The 25549-nt window shown below is 47.8% G+C and overlaps 1 protein-coding gene across 11 annotated transcripts in view; it reads left to right on the forward strand.

The window, feature by feature from the left end:
• The window catches only part of EXTL3 (exostosin like glycosyltransferase 3), a 140352-nt gene that overhangs the window by 77509 nt on the left and 37294 nt on the right, over positions 1–25549 (forward strand). For 8 of the 11 annotated variants that reach the window (XM_077782483.2, XM_085574343.1, XM_085574347.1 and 5 more), the window contains one exon: positions 9446–9535. The exons of 2 other annotated variants lie outside the window; for them this stretch is intronic. The gene's annotated coding sequence lies outside the window, so the exon portion shown is untranslated. Of the gene's footprint in view, positions 1–9445; positions 9536–20026; positions 20143–25549 lie in introns of those variants that run through there. One more of the 11 variants, XM_085574340.1, reaches the window with a different exon arrangement.

The following is a 25549-nucleotide window of genomic DNA, read 5'->3' on the forward strand; positions in this document are numbered from 1 at the left end:
CAAATAAAGGCAGAGTGACCAATTCAAGTGGCGGTGCCTCTGCACTTGGGAGCAATGATTGGATGGTTGGAAAATACCTCGTTTGCATTTCCCATAAAAATCCACCAAAGCTGGGCCAGTTTGGAAACACTGAGGGAATAACAGCAGGGAATTAAGAGGGAGGGGAGGGAGAAAATCTGTATTTCTTAATCATCACCACATACCACCCTCGGGTTGGATCCTCTCCTCGCTGTTCCCATGGGCTGTGTCGTTTTGGGGAAGCTGCTGGGAACAATCTCTTCAGAAATATTCTTCCCAGGGCACTGGTTTTGAACGGCCTGGATTTAGTTTTGCAGGGATGATGGAATTCAGTGGGACCTGCCCTCTCTGTGTGTGCCTGTATGTGAAAATAGATACGTGTATACAAGTGTATAGTGGTGAAGATGATAAAATATCCCTGTGTATAAATGTGAAAGTATTTAAGGATGGGGTTTGGAGCAACCTGGGATAGTGGAAAGTATCTCTGCCTGTGGCAGGGGGTGGAATTGGATGAGCTTTTGGGTCCCTTTCAACCCAAACCATTCTGTGATATATTAAAATACTAATACATAATATTAAAATCTGAGGCATCCCCTCATGAGCAGAAGCTGCCGGTCCTTGCCCATCTTCTGAAGGCTCCTGTCCTTGTGGAAGGACAATGTTGGTGCTTTAAGAGCTTTGTCCTGGGCCAAATTTGGGTTGAAACATCTTCAGAAGATTTTAGAAAACACACCTGTACAAATTGTGTTTCTGTAGGAATCCAGGCTGGAGGTGGGATGGTGCATTGGACAATTGGCTTTTGGAGCCTCATAGGGGACAGTGGGGATAAAATCCTTTATTTTTCTTTTGGTGGAGGTGGTGGTGACCTGCAAGAAAAAGAAATATGGTGAGGCAGTACAGACTATTTTGGACCTGTCTTCCTGATGCAGGAAGTTTTTCCTGGCACAACAGCTGAGGTGACCACAGATGCTCAGTTAACCCAGCAGGAATGGATGCAGGAGATGTTCCTGTGTAACAAACCAAACCAGCAAACAACCCTTGGCTTCAAGATGTGACAAAATGCAGCAGGGCTCTGGACTTCACAGCCTTCTGACAAAGGTTTTGCACGTGTTGAAGTCCCAGAATGAACCATCACTGCTGGTGGCACCACCCGTCGTTCCTGTGGTGACAGAGGCCTGCAGGAGTTCCAGGTAGCAGGAGGAAAACGTGACAGTCACTGAAGGATGATTTGTCTTATGTGCTGGGCAAACACTTAGATTTGCCAGTTTTTCAGGTTATTTTTTGTTTGATAGAGAGCAGATAAGCAGATTCATTTTTAAAGGACCGCTTCTTGTGCTTAATCAATTTTCTCTTGTCTGTAGTGAAAGGAAATTGAGTGTAAAATTTGTGCTTGTAGGGAGGAGTGGGTTCTCCGTGAGCTGCTCTGAACAAATCCATCTTTGTGTGACCAGGCAGCATCAGGGCTGTCATGAAGATGGCGTGAGCCACTGCCTCTGCTGTTTTTGCATCAGGCTAGGAAATAAAATTAATGGAAAGGTTGTGATAAAGCTGTAAATGTGATCATGGGAGTTCTTAGAGCTGCGTCCTGGCACTTGTGATTTCCATCAAGTACAGAGAACAAGAAAATCTGTGGAGTTCACAACACCGGTGGAGTAATAAATTGCTCCAGGAATATGAAAAATGACTTGGAGCCATCTGGATGATTTTGAAACTGGAGGATGGAGTGAGCAGAGGGGGCTGCGCCTGGGGCAGGGGGCTCAGCCCTCCAGGAACTGTGCAAAGGTGCCTGTGGTTGGACTGAGCAGCCAAATCTGCTTCAGCTCCCCAAATAACAACTATTTAATGCCATCTATGGGCATGTGAGCTGGGAAATAGCAACGAAGGATGTTTTTACTCCAAAAACTGAATTTCTGAAAATAATGTTCAAGTAGCTTATTTAGCTCTGATAGCCGTGTGTTAAAATAGATGTGGGAAAAGCTGGAGATCCTGCAGAAGGAGCAGCAGGGCAGCTTTTGGATCAGGGTGAAAATATCTAAAATTGAATTTTTAAACTCTCCCACGGTGCTTATGGGTCAGGAGAGAGATCAAAACTTGAATCCCTTCTCTGGGGAGAAGCTGCTTGGAAGGTGGCATTGAAAGGTAGACATGGGCTGGGATTAATCACTGGAGCAAACTCCCAGGCAGAGATGGATTTGCTGCCTCCGAATTTATCTGTGGAGGTTGAACTTGCTTTTTTTCTTTACCTGTGGCAATGCTGACATCCAGAGAGGGTGACACCAGTTTGGTGGCAGCAAGCAAAGGAAGTTTCCATTGCCTTTCTTGAAGACAAAATCTCAAGGCACCCTTTCTGCTGTGAAAGCAAAATGCTGTTGTGGAACAGAGGGTGGCTTTGCACCATAAAATCCTGAAAATTCTTGCTTGGAACAGTTCCTTTTGAATGAATTTTGGCAGTGGGCTGGGAGCTCAGGGCAGTTTTCTGGAAGGGGATTGTTGCCACTTCTGTGTGTTTGTTCTTCCTGCTGGAGAAGGAAGAACGGTGCCAAGAGAGGTTCTGATGTGCCTCGAGTTCTTCTTTGCAGCAGTTCATTTACCCCTGCTGAGCATCCCTGACTTCATGGTAATTCTCTGTGCCAGGCAGCTGGTTTAAGGTGAAAAGGATTTGTAAAATCCCCAGCTGTTGGTTCAGGTGAGGAGAAACACCAAGAACCTTAATTTGAAGGTCCAGTTTTTATCCCTGAAGGTCTTGAGCCTCCGAAGTGTGTGCAAAATGATTTCTTTAATAAAGTTTTTCTGAGTTAGATAAGGGGGGAAAAAAATTCCTTCTTTCCTCTCAAAAGTAAATCCTAATTGTGGACTCATTTAGGATGGAAGAATTCTGTAAGATTATTGAGTCCAGCTGCTCCTCCAGCACTGCCAAAGCCACCCCTGATCCGTGTCCCCAAGTGTCACATCCACGCAGCATCTGAATCCCTCCAGGGATGGGGGCTCCACCACTGCCCTGGACAACTCTTGGGGAAGAAATTATTCCTAATACCCAACTGAAATATCGTTTTTTGTCTTGTTACTCCTTGTTGAAAAATGTTAGGAGTGACAGTTCCACGGTAAATGTCCTGTTTTCCTTACCCACCCTCATTTCCACGTTGGAAATCTCTGTGCATTCCTTCTTTTCCTATGCAAAGCCCTGTCTAGGTTTGCAGACTTGAGCTTGCTGAGGGAATTTAGGGATTTTTAAAAGGGAATCTTTGTCCCTTTGGGCTTTCAGTGGTCACTTGGCCATCCGGAGGTCAAGGTTGAGAGTTGTGTCTGTGCTGCAAGAGGGCAGGAAAGGGGAATTTTGGCATCTGGGATGGGTGATTGGGAGCACAGAGCTCTCAGTGGAGCATTACCAGTGTGAGTTACCCCCTGCCTTGTGTGCTGGCAGGCTCCTGCTCGGCTGAAAGGAAATTATTACCTTAAATCCCTTTCCCTTCTGGTGACCCAGCAGCTTTTAGGGCATCTCTAACCTGCCTAAATTCAGATTGTGAGTCTGAACCCAGCCCACAAAGGAAAAGGCAGAAGAAACTTGGCAGGTTTGGACTTGACTCTTGGGGCCAGGGAGGATAATTTCCTAATTTGTTTCTGGGAAATCACCTGGTTTTGTTCAGGTTTATGGAAGAAACGAACAGTTTATCCTTCACCAGCCTGTTAAAATTCCTTTCTCACAGCAGGATCATAAAATCTTTGACTTTCTCTCTGCTTGCAACAACAGGTTTTAATTTCCCTGTTTGTGGGGAACAGGGGCTCTCTGGAGTTTCCTTGTGGGGATTTCTCCCCCTGTAGACCCCTTTTGTGTTATCCCACTCATAATATCAGGATTCCCAAGCACTCCCTCATTTCCAGCTCTGCTTTACACATTCTTTTCTGCAGGATTAATATGCTGGGTAACCTCTGTGCATAAACAATTCAGGAGCAAATACTGGAGAGCAAATGCTGATGGTTTTTTGGCCATTTTTATGGGACATGTTGCCTGAATTAGCCTGGGGAACTTTTCTGCTCTTAAATATCAGAGCTTGATGGGATGTTTTGTGTTGTCCAAACATCTGCTGGACTTTGGCATCTCCTTAATGGCACTTGGAGTGGGAGTGCCAGGAATGCTTTCCAGAGCCGTGGATCTGGGCTTGTGTTGCTCTGTCTCCATCATGTTGGCCTTCAGCTCAGGTTGGAGCATCCCAGGAACGATTTCCTGGGCATATTTCTGTATTAGGTTGCAATATTTGCCTGCATTAGTGCGGAGGAATGAGTTTAAACAATTGTACTGAAACCAAGTTTTAGATTGGCAGTGGCACCTCTGACAGTGGGAGAAATAATGGTGCTGCAGGCAGGTGAGGGAAGGAAAAAGCCAGCCTGGATAAGAGCCTTGAAAGAAGAGAAAATGGGGAAGCAAGTGGAGATAATTGTCAGGGAAGAGTGAGATGGAAGCAGATTGGGATGTTTTTTGTGCCCAGGAGTAAAGCAAAAAGCTTTTTTGGTGAACTCTGAGAGGATGAGCAGTGGAAAATGGACAGATTTCTTTGGCTGGTGAAGAAATGAGGTCAGAAAAGAAAACGGAGAGCATTAAATATCCCAAGGTGCCATTTAGGGCTGTGTGTTCCCTCCTGGCCTTCCCAGCCCCCATGAACAGGGATTGCTCCAGTCCACGTGGGGCTGCAAAGCTCCATCCCTGTTTCCTGCAGAGATCTGTGTACATATCTCAGAGGCTGGGTTTAATTTCCAGGAGGATGTAGGTCTTGTTTATGTTGGAGCAGCGAGCAGGAGAGGCCAGGAAGAGACCATGTGTGTAAGAGCAGGGCTGGATTCCCTGTGGAGCAGAGGAGCCTTCCTGGGCATCTCTGCACAGCTGCTCTCTGCATCAGGCATGGAGAAAACAAAACAAAAAAAGGCAAATTAAATGTTCTTTATAAAAGATTCCAACAGCAAAGTTCTGTTCCAAAGGATGGAAGGCTCCTTATCCACTAAATCCATCCCATCACGTAGATCCCTGTGATCTCCAGAGACCTTTAGGAGCTGCAGCTCACCACATCAAAGGAGTGTCCGTGGGGCTTGGAGTACAAACATGGAATATTCAGGTGCCACAGGGGGTTCACAAGGCTCCGAGTCCGTGCCCAGGGAGCAGATATTCCCTTGCTAAGGCACCATCTGACAGCTTCCCCCTTCCAGAACTCCACACCAGACAACTCTGCATCAAAGGTGACCTGAGAAACTTTTTGTAATGCATTAAAACACGTCCCAGACTGAAAAATGCCAAAGTCCAGGTTTAAGAACTCCCCCTCTGATTAAAAGATGTTTCTTTGCAAAGTAAGTTTTGCTTGTCCTGATGGATTTGAAGCTCTGGGAACCATGGACCTCTCCTGGCACGATGTCTGTGCTGGAGGGGGACATGGAGGGACCACAGCAGGGGACAGCTGAGAGCGATCCATGCTCCAGTACTTGTGGGACATCCTCTGACATTCTGCTGGCTTCCCACTGCCAGAGGGCAGCGCTGGATGGGATTTTGGGAAGGAATTCTTGGCTGTGAGGCACTGGCAGGGGTTTCCCAGAGAAGCTGTGGCTGCCCCTGGATCCCTGGAAGTGTCCAAGGCCAGGTTGGATGGGGTGAGGACGAGGATTCCTCCCATGGCACAGAGTGACCTGGGTTCTGCAGTGTCCCCTCTGCGCTGTCAGCCTTGGCTCTCCCTCCCTCCTGTCCCCAAGAGCTGGGATAGGGTGAACAAATGATGGAGCCCAACCTGGTTTGAGGGCTCCGTGTGGTGGAAAAGCCTCTCCTCCAACCCGAGCTTCCAAAGAAAACTCTGCAGTCTCTTGTTCGGTCTCATGGTTGTTTATTGCAAGTTACCTAAAAGATTTTCTTCTTGAGCTGCTCAGTTTGCTCAGCAGCTCAGGCAGAGGCACACACACACCCTGACATCCTCTCTGACTCCTGACTGCTTCTCCTTCTCCTTCTCCTTCTCCTTCTCCTTCTCCTTCTCCTTCTCCTTCTCCTTCTCCTTCTCCTTCTCCTTCTCCTTCTCCTTCTCCTTCTCCTTCTCCTTCTCCTTCTCCTTCTCCTTCTTCTCTCCCTGCCCAGGGCTGCTGCTCTCTTTTATATGGTACATTACGTGTTACATGTTTATAGTTTTTCCCCAATGCCTATTCCCTATATCAACTGGTGCCTTTCTACTCCAAACCAATCTGTGAGTGCCAACATCACCAGAACATGGAGGTGAGGAAGGAGAAAGAGGGAGGACAGGGCAGGCCCAAATCCCAAATCCATCTTAAACCTCTGACCCCCATGTACAAAACCAAAGCCCCAGTACAGCACTCAGAAATTCTTCCCTCTACTTTGTGACTACTTCTACTGTAACATCCAAACTTTGGTGACTTCTTGTTCTCCCTGCAAGGTTGGTAACTCGTTCCATGGCTCAAACCCAAACTCACAGCTGTTTGCAGCTGTGCCAGGGTCTCAAATGCTTCTGACCTGGGCCCGGAACATCCAAAAACATCTGAGGGACGTTCTGAGTTCCAGCAACCCACGTGTGTTTCATGTCGCTGTATGTGGGGAGGAGATGGGGACCCCAGGAAAGCTCAGCACCCCGGGGTGCAGTGGGGACACCGGGCTCAGTCACACCAAAGCTGCTGCCCAAAGCCCTGCAGTTCTTCCACCCTCCCACAACGTAACATTTCCCTTTTCCCCGGGGTGCTTCCCCTAATGGGATCTGGAACGGAGTCCTGTGCCAGGCCAGCAGCCAGCAGACTGCAGAATGTTCCTCCCCTCCAGCCCTGCAGTGTCCAGGGGATGAAAACCAACATCTCCCACCAGCCTGGGGTGCCGAGGCTGGTCCTCCAGCTCAAGGAATTAATTTGCTTTTTGATCATCCCTAGGGAAGAGTCCAGCAGAGCCCTCTGGGGTGCTGCTGGGACAGGTTCCTGCTGCCTCAGGAATCTTCCAAACATTCCTCCTGGAGGCTTTCCTGGACTGGGTCTGTGCCAGCCTGGTCGTGCTCCTGGCCCCAGCTTGTCACCTGCCTTGCTGTGTCCCAGTGCTCCTGCTGCTGGGGAGAGTCACGACGTGTTTCTGTGTGTTCCTGGGGTTTGGCAGAGCTGCAGAAATCAGCATTTCCCCGTTTCATTGCCTTACGGATCCCCCTCCCCTTCTGCAAACCTTTCAGAATCTGCCTGTCCCCGTGAGGGAACAATTTGGTGGCATTCAGGAGTTGCTGAGTCTTGAACAGCTTCTGCTGGTCCAGCCACTTCTTTGAAAGTTGGAAGTTTTGGGTACTTTTTTTTTTTTTTGCTCAAATAGCAGCTTGCAGCGGGCCAGGAGCTGTTGTGACAGTGCCTCTAAAATCCTTAAGCTGCTTGAATCACTCCAAGGAGCCAGGCAATAAAAGAGCTGGAATAAAATGTATCCCACAATGTCCTTCACTTCTGCTGACAACTGCAGTTTAAATCACTGGTGCAACCTTTTAGCATAGCTGGCTTGTGAAAATGAATAAAATATAAAATTACGTTAGAACAGCGACTTGCCACTTCTTCTCTGGTGGAGAGTAGGGAGAAATCACCATTTTTTGGGGGGGTGAACCTCTGCTTTAATGACACTCAGAATAAAATGTTAATATATGCGGGAATTTTTACATCATATTAATTATATAGTGTTTATTAGATAAGGGCCTTCACTTTAATTATGAAGTGGTGTTTATTCTATGAAGAGTTTGATGTTTTCCAGAGTTTACATTAAAATTAGGCTTTTTAAAAAAAAAAAAAACTCTTAAGCTCTCTTCTAGTGGAAGATGTCCCTGCCTGTGGCAGGGGGTTGAAATGAGATATTTGAGGTTCCTTCTAACCCAAACAATTCTGTGGCTCTCAGGAGAGTTGTTTCTTTTGGCTGATGGATTTGGGCATCCCATTGCCAGATGCTCTTGATTCCTCGGCTCCTTTGCCCCAAGTGGCCGGAGTTTCAGGGACTCAAAATAATCGGTGGCTTTGAAGAAGAAGAAAAAAAAAAGGCAGATTTTTATTTTGTAAACCGTCAGCATTCCGAGCTTGCCATAAAACATCTCCAGATGCTGGGGCAGCGTGGGTGAGGTTTGGAGTGGATCTTTCACGGGTCACGCCGAGATGAAACCCTCAGCTGTGGCTGCTGACATCTTCACTGGTGATTCCTGGAGAACTCGGGGAGGAACTTTGCAATCAGGGAAGGAAGGAGGGGTAGGAGGGTCCTGGCTGCTCTTGTTTCTGCAAACACCCTGCAGCATCTGCTGATGGAGCAGCACCAGGACCCGCAGCCTGCCAGGAGAGACCGGCTCCCATCACCGTGTGTTTCCATCTCTCTATCCCCAAGATTTGGGCACTCGGGAAGTGTTTTGCCAGCTGAAGCCAGCGGGGTGGAAGGCATGGAAGCAGCTTTTAAAAGCAGCAGCAGCCTCCAAGGACCAGCCCTGACTCCCTGCCGGGAGCTGGGACTGGCCAGAGGCTGCGAGCATGGAACACATCAGTGAGAGTCAGCGTGGGGAGATGCTCTGCTGTCCCAGAGGCTGTGTGGGAGGATGAAGGCAGGATGGAGATGATCCTTTTTGTTTGAAAACAGATCCTTTTTGTTTGAAAACAAAGGGAAATGCCACTGACTTCGCCCTCCTGGAGCCTCGGGCTTTTCTTAACAAAAGGTTTTTTTTTTTTCTTTTAATTTTTTAATCTGTTTGTCTGCTGAGATCAGATGGGTTTATTTTTTTTGCAGCAGAGGCGTGGCTGAGAGAGGATTTGAGCTAGGGAAAAAACTGGATGAAGAATTGGTGGGAATTGCTGGGCTTGAGGCTGGACTTGGTGGTGTGTCATGGAACAGGTCAGGCTGGGTGGCTTGCAATGATCCTCTTGGACCTTGGCACTTAAGTAACAATGGAGATAATGACTTTAGTTAATATTTTTGTGGGAAATGATCTCAGGGATGTAACCTGTCAATTACCAGGAGTTGTACAGGAAGAATTTTGTGTGAAGTGAGCTGAGAATGCTGAGAATGCCTGGAAGCAGGCTCAGAACTGATGGAGCAGGAGCTGATGATCCACATCTGATCCAAATCTTGTAGATTTGCAATATCCCTTCTCCAGGTTGATCTCATTTGTACCTCATTCCCCATTCAGCCTCCCTTACCCCCCAAATTGTCAAACTTGTGGGAGCTTCCAGGCTTAAGACCACGTCATAAATCACAGAATCTCAGAGAGGTTTGGAAGGGAAGGGACCTTTCAGCTCATCTCCTTCCACGCCCTGCCGTGGGCACCTTCCACTGCCCCAGGCTGTCCATCCCTGTTTGGAGAGGTGGAGAGGGAATGTTTGTGCCAGAGTGCCTCTCTTGCACCATGCCATGCATAACTTATTTCCTGAGCCCTTGTGGTTTTGTCTGTGTTTTTCTGTTAAACAGGAGGGAAACCCTTGAGATCAGCGCTGGGAGAAAGAAGAGAGGTGGAGGAGGAGTTGATGTGGGATGAGCCCAGGAGCTGAGGGACAGCAGGTAAAACACGAAGGAGCTCTGCAGTGTCAGGCTGCCCTACTCCTGGAGTTAAGTTGCTTCTTCCCTTGCTGGATTTTAACATCATTTACCAAAACACCTCACACCCTTCTAACAACACTCTCCTCCTCCCCACAGTCCAGTTGAAATAATGTTGAGATGAGAAAAGCTTGTAAAAATAGGGCAGGACCATCACAGTGTCACCCCCAGAGCTTTAATCAAGCTCCTTACATATTTTTTGGCCATCAGCTCTTTTCATTTAATCATCCATTAATTGCTGAAAGTTTTAGCCAAATTCATTTGGCAGAAGTGCAGGCGAAGAAGCAAAGGAATATTTCACAATATTCTGGTTTCAGCAGTTTTCAATTCTGATTTTAAAAGCAGAGCTGAATGTCACTAATGGTCTGAGCTCAGTGTCTGGGTGCCTCGGGATCCAAATCCCTGCACACAGCTCAGGGGGAAGTTGGGCTCTGAACATTTTTCTTCTTGAGCATCATTCTCTGGGCAGATTCTTTTCCCCAAACTCTTTGTAATTGAGGTGTGAGGATTAGTCCATGGGTGCTGATCACAGCTCCTGTGGGGGTGTGTGGCTGTCTGGGAGCCTTCCAACCTCACTGCAGAGGCTGGAGCTGCTGCCAGCAGCACATTTCTCCTTCTCCAGTTTTCTTCTGGCTCCTGTAAGGAAGCCCGAGGATGAGATTTTGTGTGCCCTGTGCTGAGCTCCCTCAGGCAAACTCGGGCTCTGGAGTATTGTCAAAGCTGCTGATGGGTTTGGGCTCCAGCAAAGGAGCCACTCCTGCCTGTTCCAGGGAGTGGCATTTCCTGGCACAGGGACACAAGGACACCATGGGGCCAGGTTTTGGAGTGGAAGCAGCACGTGGATTGTGACTCGAGCCACCAGAGTTACTCCAGTTGGAGTCTGGCTGCTAAACCTGATTCCTTCTCTCAGGAAAACTTGGATTTTGGGCTGTGGTTCGGCACAAAGCACAGGAGGTGCTCTCGAGGTCCCTTCTGGGCATGAACTCTGCCCCAGGGACACATGGCCAGTTCCAGCCCCTGCTTTGCCTCCCTGCCAGAGGATTTCTCCAGGAGCTCCGTGTCCCTGTGAGCCGTGCTTGGAGCATCTGCTCTGAATATTCTTGGGCTGAACTGCTTCCAGCAGGCTTAGCAACTGTGCCTGTGACTTCCTGCAGGAAATCCAACCATGCAGGGTGGCGTGGAGCTTATGGGACTGTGACTATCAAACCATCATGGCATTCTTAAGTTGACTTTTTAATTTATATTTTTTTTAAACCTGTTAGCTGTCTCCCCACCCCCAACCCCGTATCTGTGCATCTGTGGAGTTTTTCTTCCTGCCTTGTTCAAGTGAAAGAGTAAATCCTTTTTGATTTATTCCTGAGCAGCCCTCGAGCTCAGCTCCTGTGAGAGCCTGCTGACTTGGAGTTCAAAAGATCTCAGGTCTTTGAGGCCAGGCTGTGGGCTTCCATCTTGCCTCAAAGTTAAACTGAAAGAGAAAATTCCTTTTCTTCTTAAAAAGAAAATCACAATGCTGGCTAAGGGAATCAGACTTACCTGGAGCAGCAGAGAATGCCAGCATGCAGAATTCTAGGTTAAAATCTGGTTGTTTAGCAAGCCTTTATTTTCAAGCACCGAGCACGTTGTTTAGGAAGTGTTTTATGGAGATAAATGCTTCTTTAAAAGCAGTGCTGTTGCCTGGCTGGGATCCAGCCTGTGATCCTACATTAAAGCATTTTTTGGGTGTTTAAACCACTACATCACCACGGTGACTAGAAATGGTAGTTCTTATCCCTGACTTCCTGCAGATCTGCAGGGTTAGATGACATTTTAGGAAGAATTTCTTTACTCTAAGAGTGGTGGTGAGGCCCTGGAATAGAATTCCTAGAGAATCTGTGGCTGCCCCTGGATCCCTGGAATGTCCAAGGCCAGGTTGGACAGGGTTTGGAGCACCCTGGGATGGTGGAAGGTGTCCCTGCCCATAGCATGGGTGGAATGGGACAATCTTTAAAGTCCTTTCCAGCCCAAATCATTCCATGGTTCAATGAGGTGCAGACATACCTGGCATATATATGTGTGTGTATGATTTATATACATATATAGAGCAAAACAAACCTGTAAAAAACTATTTCTATCCTATTTCACTTCCACAGGGCCCTGCTTAGTCCAGATTTATGCAGTTGTGGCTGCAGCTGTGAGCTTGGAAGGGCAGAGGTAATGGATGGAAGACTTTTAATAGCTGTAGGGACCCTCCTTTTAAAACCCAGCTGCTCTGAGCAAGGTGACCTCGGCTCTGATTTGGGAATCCAGCCCTGCAGGGGGAAGGAGATGCTGATCCATGGAGCACAGGCTTGGCCACACAGCAGCAGAAGAGAAAGCACAAGTTGGGCTGGTGGAGTTTTCAGCACACGTGAGACTGTCAGGCTTGCAGTTAAAACTATGGGTGGTCTCCCAAATTTGAATTTACACCTGGCAGCGGTGTGGCTCTGTTTTTTAAAAGGCTCCAGTCCTGGTGTGGCATGCTGGGGAGAGAACCAGCTTTTTTACCTGCCTCCAAGCAGCACAAAGGACTGGCAGCATAAGTGACAGCTCAGATGTGAGGGAAGTCTCACGTGGGGTTTTGCCAGCCCTTCTCAGCAGAACTCTTCCAGAAATCCTCTCTTTCAAAGTTTTTGGGCCTATGAGGAGTGTGCATGGGAACAGTTCTTGATACTTTACCCTCCTTCCAGGACAAAATGTGAAGAAAGCTGAAACTGCAACGATTCTCTGGCATGTGTGGGTACAGCAAGGCCACACAGCTCAGGTGACAGTAAAGGACAGGTAACAGGCTGGCTCTTCTGCTCTTCTGTCCCCACTCTTCCTGCTCTTTCTTCAGCAGACAAAACCCACACCCCAACCCTCTCCTGTGTTCTGAGCCAGCACTAAAGTAGGAATATGTTTTTTTTCCCCCAAATCTAATTTGAAACATGATGACTGGACCGTTCTTAAACAGCTTCCAAGTTAACAATAAAGAAACTTCACAGAGTGCTTGGCAGGAGCCTCTGTACATAATTTAGATCATAATCAGATGCATTAACACATTTTATATGGATCTCATGGGGGCCAGGAAGATGAGGTGTGCCGGGTAATTTCTTTCCAGATTTCTTTACCTGATTGTTTATTACTCTCGGGGACTTCATTTGTGGTCCAAATGTCACCAGCAGAATCCTGCTGCTTCATGTGCCTGCATTCAGAGTAGCTGCCAGCGAGGCTTCAAATTCCTTAATTGCTGTGCTCTCCTCAGTCTTTCCATCCCTGGTTGTGGATGGGAGGATGGGGAGGGAGAGAGAGGGAAGGGGAACAAAAGCAAGGACCCAAATCCTGCAAATTGCTGAGCTTCCCCTGTGCCTGCAGCTCCTTGGGAGGGAAGGTGCTGAGAGTGCTGGTGTTTCCCACTGAGTACAATCAGAATCTGCTGCTGGAGAGCTTCATGGGGGGAACACTTCCTCTCCCTCCCTTTCCCTTTGAGATTTTCAACAGCAGCAGCAGCTCTAATTTTACAAATCTCCTGAAAGCTTCTCCACGCTCAGAGAAGAGAAATGCTCGCGTGTCTCTGGCTTTGTTTGATTGTTTTGCCACGAATCCACCCATGCCCATCCTTGTGAAATCAGTCCTTTGACAGAAAAATCTGCTGCTGCTTTGAAAAGTGATATTTGGGATGTCTTTCTGCTCCGCTGGTTTGTGTTGTCCCCACAAAAGGCGGGCAGGGAAGTTCCCTGTCACTTCAACATCTCCTTTGTACGTGTTGGAGTAATAACCCTCCCCAGGTTCGTGGGATTTATTTGTTACTGAATGTCATGGAATGGTGTCGAAGTGGGATTTTTTAAATCCAGCTCTGCTCCCAGATGGGAGCACAGCTGAGGTTTGGGACATGAGGAGCTGCTCTGGTCACTCACTCGTCCAGCCAGCAGTGGCCTGAGCCAGCTGCCACTGATCCAGGTGTTGGCACAACCAGGAATGAACCTCCAAGGCAAGTCAGATGTGGCCTGGGTGTTTGGGCAGGTGAGAAAGCTCAAGAACATGAAAATATAGAGCAAAACACCCCTAGATTTGGGCCACAGGACAGGCCCAAAACGGGACCACAGCAGCCCATACCAAAAACACAGAGCTCCTTCCTCCCCTTTTTATCAGTGCCTGATATTGGTACTGAAAACCACCCCAGGCCAGAGGAGAAACGTGGATTTGTTTGCTTCTCTTTTTTTTTTTCTCTCTTTAATAATTGTTTATCAACATCAAATGATGATGCAACAGCATCCTAGTTGTAAAGTGGCTTTTACCACAGAGCATGATGAATATGGAGAAGTGAGTATCCTTAAAAATCAGAGTTGATGGGGTTCTGAATTTCCATTTTGTGCACTGAGTGAATCCCTGTGTCTCACCCTGTAACTCCAGTGCCTTGTGCTGCTGAAATGTCCCCAGGGGGAGGGTGAAGAGCTGGGGTTTCTCTCACAAATTCCTGCCTTTCCCTGGGTTTTCCAGCTAAATGCTGGGGAATGGTGTTACTTGCAGGATATTTTCCCTCAAGACATAAAAGTTAAGGTTGTCTTGCTCTCCTGAACAACTCTTTTACCTCCATCTCATGATTCAAAATTGGCAGGAGAGCATCAGAGGAGCCCGATCCAGGCTCTGAAGAGTTCATGTGAGCAGGGCAGGCAGGAGTGCACGAGAGGGAGAAAATACCCCCAGCCCCTTTGCTATGTGTTGAAGTTTCCTTGCTCCCAGTGCCCAAGTTCCCTGGATTGATGGATTCTTCTTAGGTCAGTGGCACACCCAGTTTGGACAAGCTCAATGGCTTCTGGGTCCAGCCAGCAGAGCTGCTGCTGAGCAGGAGGAACGAGGAATTCAGGTTCTCTTTAGGGAATGTACTCTGCTGCTTTAAACTGACAGGGCAGGGTTAGGCTGGATTTTAGGAAGAAATTCGTTATTCAGAAGGTGGTGAGGCCCTGGAATAGAATTCCCAGAGAAGCTGTGCCTACCCCTGGATCCCTGGAAATATCCAAGGCTAGGTTGGATGGGGCTTGGAGCAAGCTGGGATAGTGGAAGGTGTCCCTGCCCATGGCAGGGGGTGGGACTGGGTGATTTTTAAGGTCCCTTCTAATCCAAACTGTGATTCTGTGATTCTGAATGGGGGTTGTTCTTTAAATAGCACAAGGAAGGGAATAGACATAAATAAGGCACAAAGGGAAAGGTGAAACAACTCTTGTAGTGGTTGGGAATGGGAAAAAAGTGCATTTTTCTGTACCAGGCAGAAGGATGCTGCCTCTTGTGAACATGTGTGGTTGCCCTCCTCTGGCTGGAAATAAAACAACCTCCCAAGACTGGAGACTTTTTTTTGGGGGGCAGGATTGTTGTGTTTCTTCAGAGTGCCTTTGAAAAAGAGTCAGGATCATTTTAGATGCTGGGAATTAATCGGTGCAAGGTCTCACCCTTCATCTGCAAAGCCACCCTGGGCAAGGGGCGACGAGTTGTGCAGAGCCAAGGGATGCACCAAAGCAAGAACGTGTCACTCAGCGTGGACAAACTCTGCAGGGGTGGCTGCAGGGCTTGGAGAGGCTGCAGAGCACAGCTTGCTGCAAGATGTGGCTCTGAGGAATTGTCACCGAGGCCTGGTGACCCCACAGCTCTGAGTTCGTGGGCCCCAAGTTGGGCAACTCCCTGGGGGCTCCCCTGGCAGGGGAAACCCTCCTGGAGCAGTTCTGAATCAGGAATCAGAGACACATTGGACTTTTTCAGTCTTCAGCTTCTGTTTATTGTTATCAAAACTTCAGCACACTGGCTGCACCAGACTCTTTGTGCGTGAAAAACAGCACAAAAATGGCCAACAAACTCATGCTGCAAGGTCTTTTTAAGTCTAATCAAAAACTAAACTTCCCAATTAACAAGTGACACCTAAATTATTTTCCTTTCTAACCCAATAACTGGCCCCTAAAGACCCTCAATGCAGATTTTTCTACCCAGTTACAAGATACCACCTAAACCCAAGAAGAAGAGAGGAGAAAGGAATTTGAGACAACACCCTATATCCTCCATCTTGAACCCATCTATAACACACTAAAAATCCTAAAACCTAAATTTCTCACCCATGTGACAAACTACACTACTCTCTACAATCTCCACAATCTATTTTGCACTTTTGTGGTTTCTAGTTTACCTTGAGGCTTTGGAAGTTTTCTCCATGCATGAGGGGCAAAGTCAGTGTTTTCCTGGGAGTCAGAGCACCCAGGGCAGACAGGGGGATGTTCCCCTTGCCCTGGGTCCCCCCACACAGCCCTGTCACACCTCACAGCAGAGCTGAGCCTGCTGCTCTTATGCATCAGGCTGAGAATTATGTGACAGATTTAATTAGCAAATCATCCGCTGACCTTCAGTTTTATGAAAATAGTCTGAAAGTGAGTTTATCAGCAGTTAGCTGCTCCAGCAGAGAAGCAGAGGCTTAGAGGATTTAAGGGAGCTGCATCCAGCACTGGTGATTTCCACTCGAGTGTGCTGGACCGTGTCCTTGAAGGCTGCTGATACTAAGCCAGGTAATCCTGGTCAGCAAAAAAACTGACTTGGGTTTGGGATTTTTTTTTTTTCCCATCTGGATCAGGACCAGCAAAGCCAGGGAGATTGCTGTGTGCCTTGCAAGAGTGTCTTAAAGGTGAAACCTTTGCTCTGCGTTTGGAGCCGTTTCAAAATGTGAATCCTAGGAACTATAGATTTTTGTCTTCTATGGATTTTGGCAAGACAGTTGTTGGGGCAGCTGAAAGGGAAATGAACCTGAGAGGAGCTTTTGACTTTGGTGAAACTCAATAGTTGCTTTCCAGTAACAGGGAGGTAAAAAAATAAAGTCAAACCTGGTGACATCTGCAATTCAGACAGCATCTTATCCATGTTTTTTTTCTCCTGCTGCAGCAAACAGACAGGATCCAGGGTGGGATGTGCACACCTTGTGATCTCACTGCATACATGGAAGGATTTGGGGAAATGATTGTGTAGTGGTTGAGCAAAGAGCTGGTCCTTAAAAGGCTGTCCCTTAAATGTCTTTTAATGCCAGCCCAACCCATTTAATCTCACAGTGTTGCTCTCATGAATGTTTTATCACCTCCTACAAGTATTAAGTCCTACAATGCTGCTAAAACATGTTGAATTTTAGTCTGAAAGTGCCTTAACTGAAGAGATGTATCCCTGTGTCCAGAGGTAAATGTTGGAGAGAGGGAAGCACAGTGTGCTGGGAGGCTCCTCGCTGCCACCAGCCCATACACCCAATGAAAAGCTTACTAAGAGTGACTTTTATTATCCATTACAGCTTTATCTTGTTCAGACATCTCCAGGAAAGACTTCCACCTCCTCTCTGGCATTTCTGTGAGTTGTAGAACAAACAAGTTTGGAAGGGCCCTTTGGAAGTCTCTAATTCAATGTCCTGCTTATGGCAAAGGTAGATGAGGTTGCTGGAAGCTTTGTCCAGTTGAGGTTTGACTGTGCTGGGCTGGAGGGTCCAGCAGCTCTCCAGGCTCCTGTCCCAGCCATTGGTTTTCCTACTGAATATCCACCCAGGAGGCTACATCAGAACCCTTGCTGCTGTCAAGGTGATCAACATCTGATCAACATCTGCCAGGGGTGGTTTCAGAAGACGAATCGATGAGGTTCAGCTTGCCCACAGCACATCTTCTTACCCTTCGTGGCCATGGGAATGGATTCCAGGAGGATTTGCTCCATCCATCCCTGCCCACAGACTTCAGCTGGCAGCAAGGTGTTGCTGTCCTCTTTATTCCAGATGCAAACCCTCTGCAGGGTGAGTTTGTGCTGTCAGAATTAATACTCAGAAGGTGAGTGCAGGTAACCTCGGCGTCCTCTTGGCTTGGCTGCTCACGAGCTTTCCCTGCCTTCTCTAGTAAAGCCTCCACAATTGCTTAGAGACACTTAAAAGTTGCTGATGTTTAAATAAAGGGATTAATTTCAGGCCTCCTGCTGCTAAACCTGTACGTTGGAATTTTGAGAAAGTGCCTTTTCCCCCACGAGGTACAAACGGGCTCGGCTCCCTTTGATCAGCTAAATGAACTGGAACTCGTGGTGAGGAGCCACTGAACTCCTCAGCATCCATCTGACTTGCCAGGCAATGGAAACCATTAAAATGGCTCCATGAAGAGTAAATACTCAGGGATCTTAGGGCATGGATGCCTCAGGAACGCCTGCCCTTTAAACCTGCCCCTGCTGTTGATTTTATTGATAATTGAATTGGCATTTTAACATTTCCTTGCCTTCGTTTCCCCACCTGTAAATGACTTGTGCCTTCCCTTTGGCTTATTGAGCTTGGCTGACACATATAAAAATTGTCAAGGTAGGGGTGCCAAGATCACACAAACTATTTTATTTTTAGTGTCTTTTGAAACCTTGGACTTTTTGTTCTCCCCTTTTATCTGTCTCTTTTCTTTTTAATCACACCAAATGGAAATAAATTCAATCACAGCTGGTGCTGGAGAAGAATCATTAAACCCATCCAGCTGGCTGTCTCGGGGCCAGAGCGGGATTGTTCCCTGCGCTGCATTTCCAAAGTGTTTTATCTCCTTTAGCCCTGTGTTTGTGGAGTGATGAGCTCCTTTCACTTCTGTCGGCTCCCGTCATCGATCCCAACGGGAAGGGCTATTTTTAGGTGGCTGGAAGTAAATGGACATCAGGCACCACGGAAAGGGGACTGGGTTATTTTTGGAAAGCCATCAGCAGCCGTTCTGGCAGGATTTGTCTTCAGCTGGGCTGTCTCAGGTTGTGGTGTCAGTTCCCAAGGTTGTGAGCCCGGTTTTCTTGGATGTGATCTGCACTCCGAATGTGGAATTAGCAGCTGCTGGAGATGGTGGTGATGGCATGAGCTTCTGGGATTTAATTCCCACTAGGCCGGGTTGGATGGGGCCCTGAGCAACCTGATCTAGTGAGTGGCATCCCCGCTGGGAGGAGACGAGCCTTAAGGTTTTTTTCCAGCCCAAACCAGTCTGGGTTTTGGGATTGTAAACCAGCCTGGATGGGAGGGATGCAGGTGATGGTTGGGATGGAGATTTTGGGGCAGGAGATGAGGTTGGCTTAGGGACAGTATGGGAAATGCACCTGGAGTGGAGACGAGCTTTAAGTTTTTTTCCAGCCCAAACCAGTCTGGGTTCTGGGATTGTAAACCAGCCTGGATGGGAGGGATGCAGGTGGTGGTTGGGATGGAGATTTTGGGGCAGGAGATGAGGTTGGCTTAGGGGCAATGTGGGAAATGCACCTGGAGTGGAGCCAGGCCATGGAGATGATCTCACAGTCGAATGTGCAGACTTGGCAGCTGCTGGTGGCCACACGGCAGGTTTTGGGGTGCTCTTGGGACTTTGGGATTGTTCTGCTTCAGTGGGTTGTAAAAAGGTGATGTTTTCTTGGTTTTCCTTAGTTCTTTTCATGAGGAATTTTGTCATGTTTGGGACACGGTTTAGGGTGGGCTTGGCAGCACTGGATTGTGAGCTGGACTCAGTGATCTCAGAGGGCTTTTCCAACCTTGGTGATTGTGTGTTTCAGTGATTCCATCAGCATTTTGGGACAGCTGTGCCACAGTTTACGTGTGGAGCTGATGCTGCTTGGAGCCACTGGGCTCTCCAGTGACTTTGTGTGTGAATGTGCCAGCTGGAATCTGGGGGCAATGAACAAATCGACGGCAAAGCCCGAGCAGAAAACTTCCTGTGGGGGATTCAGCTGCACTTATCTTCCCTCTCTGCCTCAGCAAAGACCCAAATCTAATTTCAAAGGTCAGAACATGCTCTCACCTGGGTGTTCCCAGCCTTTTATAGAGTGGTTGAAGGCCATTTCCTAAAATTAGCTGCTGCAGGGGAAAGCTGATCCTGGCTCCGTATCAGAGCCTTTCCAAAGCTCTGGATGATCATTGACTTGATTACTCCTATTGAAGCTCATGGGTAAAAGGTGGAAAATGGAAGAAAACCAGAACCTGATTCTGCTTCTTAACAAATCATGTGGGTTTTGGGGCAGAATTCCTCTTCTTGGTTGTTTTTGGAGGTGTTTTTTTGTTTTCCTGAAGCTTTTTCCTTTAGGATCAGACTTATTTTTGTTTTCCTCAAACTTCCTGGTGATCCAAACATGCTGGGGAGCTCTGGGAAGGGGAACATGTGACTCTGAAGGAGGCTGAAATGGTAAAGCACAGTCAGATCTGCTAAGCAACAGCATTGACACGTTTAAATAAATCTGCTGTTGACTAATATAGAGTGACATATTGAGAGCAATTATAAAAAAAAAAAAAAGGGAAACTAGGCACAAATTTGGGAAATGAGTGGAATGGGAACAGAACAAAGATGTTAGAGAGGACGCTGGATAAAAGAGAGGGAGGGCTGCTCCACAAAAGGAGAGTTCTGGAGAACCAGGGTGTCCATCAGGAAGGGGGAGACAATAGCAGAAGTGCAGATTTGTGCTGGAATTATCCCTTGGCAGGAGGATCCTTGTATTTCTGCTTCCCTGCCAACCCTGCTGGCTGCCAGGATTGAAAAGATTTGAACTGCCTGGTGCAGAGAGGAGCATGTGATGGGATGTCAGGCAGCTTGGAGGAGGTAAGGTGGCACTTCTTGTTCCCATGCTGGCTTCGGGGCTGTTGCTCCTTTGGATCTGCTGTGATTTGGGTGTGAGTCCTGTCATTCCCATCCCTGTGGATGTGTGTAATGCTGGAAGAGGGAGCAGGGACTGAATTAGGAGGGGTTGGCTTTGAAGCTGGTGAAAGGAAATTCCTTAAAATCACAGAATGGTTTGGATGGGAGGGAAACTTAAAGCTCGTCCCATTCCACCCCTCTGCCACGGGCAGGGACACTTCCCACCATCCCAGGCTGCTCCAAGCCCATCCAGCCTGGCCTTGGACACTTCCAGGGATCCAGGGGCAGCCACAGCTTCTCTGGGCAGCTTGCAGAGCTCATCTGTGGAAGCTGCTGCTGCAGGAAGCTGTGAAACAGAGTGCTTGGTGTGTTTTTCCTTCCCCTCCCTTTTTTATCACTTGAGACTTTCTATTATTGAGAATGTCTATGTTTGATTGCTTAAAAAAAAAAAAAAAGGTATTTTGGTGGACAGCTGTTGGTTCTTCAAGGGCTCCTACAGCTCTTATTTGTTAATGGTTCAGGAGAAATTATCCTGAATAAACTGTTCCATGACTATGATTTATGGTTATTTTACACCAAAGCGGCTGGAAATGAGGAGCGAGGGGCTGAAGTGAACGGATCATTGGCTTGATCTAACACAGCCATCCTAGTGCTTCCTTAATATTTTTTTTTTTGGGATTCTCTACAGAGTCCAAATTGAGTTGTGAATTTTGTGCCCATCTTAATGCCTTTGTTCCAGGCTTCATGTCCATCCTTGTGGCTCGTTCACGGTGGAGCTGTGTTTGCCAGCAGCTTTCCCAGCCTCTGGGAATGGCTCCCCTTTTCCTGGCTGGCCACCAGGTGTTTAATCTGGCTTTTGTGCAGTGGGTGGCAATAGAAAACTCACCCTCTGTCCAGCCTGGGATGGTGTGAGGCTGAAAAAGAGAGAGCTCTGCTGTCCCTCAGGGATCTTTTGTACAATCAGACCCATCGTGGTTCCAGCCGCTGAGATGAGAGTGAGGTGGCACAGCTTGAGATGCTCTCGTGTCCAAAATAACTGCTGTGAGAGGCCAGAAGAGGCGTTTGTGGATTGCTCATCCATTAGCACCTCTCACCATCTATTTTCCAAAGGGTCCCTGAAGTGAGCTGGAACCAGTTCTGTGAGTTGGAACCTGATCTTTGGGATGACAGCAGCTTGTGTTGGAAGCGGTTCCTTCATCTGCCTGAGCCTCGTGCTGTACCTCCAGTTCCCATTGCAGCCATAATTTCAAAGTCTTGAATTGATTTTCTTAAAGCAAGCTGCTACCTGAAGTGTCATGTGGATGGCTTAACTAATTTATATCCCTGCAGGGGACCTTTTGCAAAGTCAAAAAATGTGTAGAAGCAAAGTCGGCCACAGTTGGCCCATTTCTCGAGCTGCTCCGAGGACATTTGGCCCCTCTTCCCTCCAAAAATAGCTGCAGTGTGTCGGAGATTCCTGATTTGGGAGCCAGAGGAGCTCCAGCCTTCCCAAACCCAGTGCCCTCTCTGCTGACATTTGGGTTCCCTCTGCCCTGTGCTGAGGGCAGGCAGGAGGCACTGCGTGGTGAGGGTTTTTTGGGTGCTCTCTGGAGTGCAGGGTGTACCCACAATATCCATGGTTCCTCTGGGAATTTCCCCTCCAGGCCATGGAATCACTTTTGTGATGTGAGCTATTCAAAGCCCTATGAACAAGCTCTGTCCTGAAAATCCTGCTGCCAGTCCAGGGGAGCTGTTAAACCATTAACTCTGCAAAAACTTGGCTGCTTTGAGGCGCCCAGTGGCACCTCAGAGCCACAACGTATTAATTTGCTTTCATGTTTGATACCAGTTAATAAAAAATTTCCTTAAAAAGACTCATTGCTTAGCATTAGGTGCTCTTTAATGTTGTCAGAGGTTTCTAATAAAACAGGGATTTGGCATCTGCTCTTACCCGTTAATTCTCCAAAAACTGTTGAATCCATCAGCTGTTTGTACTCAGGTTTGAGGGACGAAGCTCACCAAAGCAGTGACTGTATAAATGCTCTGGAAATAGGAAACTGAGGCTCTTTATGGGGTGCTGGAGGACCCCATGGAAAGCTGAAGGCAGCAAACAGTAAAAATTCAGGTTTGTTTGTGCTGCTGTTCCCAGGACTCACGGGGGCACGTTGTCAGCACAGATATTTTTCTCCAAATACCGTGCTGAGCATTGCAGGGCCATTACAAGCACTTGACTAAATAATCATTCCAGCTCTTTCTCCAGCTAAGAGGACACCATTAAGTTTGGGAGAGCAGCTGGGAAGTGCATTTGGACCAGGCTTTAAGCTTGACAAGTTTTGGGTTTCAAAGGCACTTTAAAAATGCTCCCCCAGCTCGCACAAGGAGCCATGCTTTGGTGCCTTGGCCTGGAAGGCAGCATGGGGAGCTAAAAAATCTATTAGTGAGTTTCAATTTACTCAGGATAAATCCTTCCCTGAGGATTGCTCTTGTTCTCTGGAATTACAGGGTTTGGCATGATAACGTTTTCCTCCTTAATTTGTCCCTTTTGCACTTCCTTGGTGCCAGCAGGGAAAGCAGCAGCAAAACTCCAGCAGGAAAAAGGTCCAGGGTTCTTTTGGACCAGGAGATGTGTGGAGGGTGCAGAAGGAGCAATGAGGCAGCAGAACTGTGAGAGAGGGAGGGCAGGAGAGACCCAAATGGGTGGAAAGTGGGATTTGGACAGCAGGGAAAAGCTGGTGAGAGAAGGGGGCAAAGAAAAGGATCTCAGCAGCTGCATTTTGTGCGGCCACTCCTGTATCCTGCAGCTGTTCATTAGAAATTCTGTTTATGCCACGGGGAGTTTTGGAGTCTCTGAAGCTGACACAGTTTTAATAGACAAAGACATTTTGAGTGCAGCACATCTGCTCTGGGATGCTAAGGAAGAGGCTCCATGCAGTAGTGCCATTGGTTGAAGCTTTTTTTTTTTATTTCAAGACCTCTCTTTTATCCTAAAAAGTAATTTTTGAGGTCAAAAGAAGTGCTGTGTTTGCTCATTAAGTTTGCAGCTCTTAAAGTGAGAGTCCTGCTGTATTCTTCCTAATACCCCTGAGTTCCCAGCCCTGGGAGCAGGCAGAATCACCTCTTACCTGGGAGGATCCTGAACCTCTTACCTGGGAGGATCCTAAACCTCTTACCTGGGAGGATCCTAAACCTCTCACCTGGGAGGATCCTGAACCTCTCACCTGGGAGGATCCTAAACCTCTTACTTGGGAGGATCCTGAACCTCTTACCTGGGAGGATCCTAAACCTCTCACCTGGGAGGATCCTGAACCTCTTACCTGGGAGGATCCTAAACCTCTCACCTGGGAGGATCCTGAACCTCTCACTTGGGAGGATCCTGAACCTCTCACCTGGGAGGATCCTGAACCTCTCACCTGGGAGGATCCTGAACCTCTCACCTGGGAGGATCCTAAACCTCTTACCTGGGAGGATCCTGAACCTCTCACTTGGGAGGATCCTGAACCTCTCACTTTAGAGGATCCTAAACCTCTTACCTGGGAGGATCCTAAACCTCTTACCTGGGAGGATCCTGAACCTCTCACTTGGGAGGATCCTGAACCTCTCACCTGGGAGGATCCTGAACCTCTTACTTGGGAGGATCCTGAACCTCTCACCTGGGAGGATCCTGAACCTCTCACCTGGGAGGATCCTAAACCTCTTACTTGGGAGGATCCTGAACCTCTTACTTTAGAGGATCCTGAACCTCTCACCTGGGAGGATCCTGAAGCATTTCCCAGAAGTGGCATCACAGAGGTGTGAAGCACAAGCACAGGCCTGGAGCAGGAGGGTGCTGCTCCAGAGCAGAGACCTCCTTTGGTTGATGCTGCATTATTTAATATTTGGTGAGAAGATCTTAAATTGATCAATCTCTTTCTCAGCAGGCACCATCTAACCCTCAGCTTAACTTTTATAACCCGTGGCTTTCCAGAACCCATCTCATCTCGCTGGGTGATTGAATCCACCTTGTGCAGCTGGGAAGTTAATTCCTTCCTTCACCTCCAGCTCTGGTCAGGTTCCTTGGATCCCTCCTTGCCTGACCCCTCTCTTAGCCTTCCAATAAACACAACAATGTCACTTTGCCCTTCCTAAATGCTGTTATTGCTGCATCTGCCCCGCAGCATCTTCTGGGTATTTTCTGCTTTCCTGTCTTGGTAGGAGCAGTCTCCGTGCTGGATGCTGAGTGGGGTTTGCCTTCTCCCCTCTGCCTTTTCCAAGGACTGAGTGTGTCGGGTTCTCCAGCCAGGAACAGCTTGAGAAGAGCTTTTTATTTTTGGTTGTGTGCTGGAGACCACCCTAGGTCAGGGGTGGCTTTGTGTGGTGGAAAAACTTCTCCTCCAACCCGAGCTTCCAAAGAAAGGCTCAGCAGTCTCTGTTGCTGGGTCTTAAGGCAGTTTATTGCAAGTTATCTAAAAGATTTTCTTCCTGGGCTGCTGTGGTTTGCTCACAGCTCAGGCAGAGGCACACACACCCCCTGACATCCTCTCTGACCCCGACTGCTGCTTCTTCTTCTTCCTCTTCCTCTTCTTCTTCTTCTTCTTCTTCTTCTTCTTCTTCTTCTTCTTCTTCTTCTTCTTCTTCTTTTCTTCTCCTTCTCCTTCTCCTTCTCCTTCTCCTTCTCCTTCTCCTTCTCCTTCTCTCCCTGCCCAGGGCTGCTGCTCTCTTTTATATGGTACATTACGTGTTACATATTTACAGTTTTTCCCCAATACCTATTACCTTTATCAAATGGTGCCTTTCTATATTTTATATGATACATTACATATTAAATGGTTATAGTTTTTCCCCAATGCCTATTCCCTATATTAAATGGTGCTTTTCTCCTCCAAACCAATCTGTGAGTGCCAACATCACCAGAACATGGAGGTGAGGAAGGAGAAAGAGGGAGGACAGGGCAGGCCCAAATCCCAAATCCATCTTAAACCTCTGACCCCCATGTACAAAACCAAACCCCCTGTACAGCACTCAGAAATTCTTCCCTCTACTTTGTGACCACTTCTACTGTAACATCCAAACTTTGGTGACTTCTTGTTCTCCCTGCAAGGTTGGTAACTCGTTCCATGGCTCAAACCCAAACTCACAGCTGTTTGCAGCTGTGCCAGGGTCTCAAATGCTTCTGACCTGGACCCGGAACATCCAAAAACGTCTGAGGGATGTTTTGAGTTCTGACAGTTGTGTTTCTTCCTGATCTCTTGGAAGGGAAGCACTGGGCACCAGTGAAAAGCCAGAGCACAGTGTGTGTGGAATGATCCGTGATCCAGCATCCCAAATCCAAGCGGCGGCGGCGCTTTGTAGGAATTTAATTCCCATGGATTGTGCTGCTGCTTGTCTCCTACCATCCTCTGTGCTGCTGGTTAAT

Source organism: Lonchura striata, chromosome 3, assembly GCF_050655825.1.
Source record: "Lonchura striata isolate lonStrDom1 chromosome 3, ASM5065582v1, whole genome shotgun sequence".
NCBI classification, from domain to species: Eukaryota; Metazoa; Chordata; class Aves; order Passeriformes; family Estrildidae; genus Lonchura; species Lonchura striata.